This window comes from Cornus florida, unplaced genomic scaffold (assembly GCF_030987335.1).
Source record: "Cornus florida cultivar Cherokee Brave unplaced genomic scaffold, ASM3098733v1 CherokeeBrave_3.0.0_Hap2_Chr10, whole genome shotgun sequence".
NCBI lineage: Eukaryota > Viridiplantae > Streptophyta > Magnoliopsida > Cornales > Cornaceae > Cornus > Cornus florida.
In genome coordinates this window covers 22,174,562-22,176,600 of record NW_026775580.1, presented here as the reverse complement: position 1 = coordinate 22,176,600, position 2,039 = coordinate 22,174,562, and the positions used below count along the sequence as shown (strand labels likewise).

The following is a 2,039-nucleotide window of genomic DNA, read 5'->3' as shown; positions in this document are numbered from 1 at the left end:
TTAATAGTGAACTCTATGTCCCAAGACTCCTCTCTCATTCTCTACATCTCATTTACTTAATTGTTTTCATTGCATTACTTTAGTTTAAATTGTGGTGTAATTCAACCAACAAACTCTATTTTGATCATTCGACCAACTAATCCATAAATGATTCCAAAGTACCGGTCATTTCCCTTGGGATGAGCTCTACTCACTCTTGCTATACTAATAATAGTAGTGGTAGTGGCATTCTATAAATTCAAACTTGGTCACACTTCACATCACCACTCTTTTGTGCAACTCGATCCAAGTGTCACACAGTTTTGGTGCAGTTGTCGGGGATTTGGCAACGCTGTATTTTGGAACCAATTAGGAATTAGCACTCTTTTGATCTTGTCTTTATTTTATTTTACTTTGGTTACTTATTGTATTTGTTCTTGATTGACTAAGTACATTGAGCCAAAGGAAATGAGCAAGGGAATTTTAAAGCAAAGAAGCAAGCAAGCTAAGCTAAGCAAAACAAAAGCATAAAAAGTTTAAAAAAAAAAAAATTGCAAAACAAAGCAAGGCGAAAAAAAAAATTGAAAATAATTTGAAGTTGCTTAAGGATCTTTTGTGAGCTTTTATAACTCTCTTACTTAGTGAAATCGTCGGCCCACGTGGTAGCAAGTTTTAATCTCTTAGATAAATCGTCGGCCCGCGAAGAGGCAATTTATTTTTCTTGCATATTGTTGAAAGTATGGGAGTATAGGATCAATGTATGTGGAGGTTTGTTGATTAATTTGTTGCTGAGGAGAAGTGATTGCTAATTGTTACTTGCTAGCTATTATTTGTTTTGATTGTGCATGCATGGTCTTAGGTCATTGAACCCTACTCTTGTCCCATTGTACTTTAATCTTGAATCCATAGTTAGTAATCCTAGGGGAAGGGGTAATTCTAGTAACTCCATTTCATCAATGGAGAAACATAATGAGGACTATGTGGAGGACCTTGGTCACATCGACTAACAAGGCATTCTTCACCCTAATGTGCATTAACAACATGATAACATTCAAGTACCATTAGGCATGCCTAGACCTTTCATTCCACAACAACAAGGCCAAGTTCCATTATGAATGCCTCGGCCAATTTTTGTTCCACCTCCACCTCTCGTTGTTCAAACAACTCATGGTGCTCATGTCGAGCCACTGGTTGTGAATCCTCCCCTTGCTTTAAGAGACCATTATGTGCCAAATGATTATAATGCACCAACATGCATTCAATTACCTCCATTTAGAGCACACCATTATGAGATTAAACCACAAATAATTCAAATGCTTCCCAATTACCATGGGCTACCAAGTGAAGAACCTTATAAGCATTTGGATGAGTTTTTTGAAGTGTGTTCCACCGTGAAATACACGGACATGCCGAAAGAGGTTTTGAGATTAAAACTCTTCCTTTTCACCCTTAAAGATAAAGCACAATATTGGTTCAACAATTTGAGGCCTTTTTCGATAACTTCTTGGGCAGAAATACAACAAGAGTTCTTGAAAAAATACTATCCGGTGTCAAAGACCAATTCAATGAGAACTTTAATTTGTGAATTCTCACAAGGGGATGGGGAATTGTTTCATGAGGTATGGGAGCGATTGAATGATTTGCTTAGAAAATGTCAACACCATGACATCCCTAAATGGTAATTAGTTCAATTCTTCTTTGAAATTTTATCGGATAACTATAAAGGTATGGTTGATGCTTCTATGGGTGGTTCTTATCTTAATAGGCATGAAGATGATGTATGGCGCTTATATGAGAGCATGAGTGAGAAATCAATGCATCGATCTTTATCATCTAAAAATGGTAGAAATTTAGGTGGAAGGAAGAATGTTGGCTTATATCAAGTTAACCATTCTAATTATAAAGTCACTAAAGTGAAGTCCTTATCCCAAAGGTTTGATCAACCAAAATTTGGTGAACCAAGTGTCTTCCTCCCCTAATCATACTCATCATCCTTCCAATGAATCATGCATGACTTGTTCTAGTGTTTTACTTACATTTTATTGACAAAGGGCCACCAA

The 2,039-nt window shown here is 36.5% G+C and overlaps 1 non-coding gene across 1 annotated transcript; it reads right to left on the bottom strand.

The window, feature by feature from the left end:
• Positions 1–1,541: 1,541 nt before the first annotated feature.
• Positions 1,542–1,648, bottom strand: LOC132280559 (small nucleolar RNA R71). Its single transcript, XR_009471600.1, has one exon. It is a non-coding gene; the product is annotated as a small nucleolar RNA R71 (small nucleolar RNA).
• Positions 1,649–2,039: the final 391 nt, after the last annotated feature.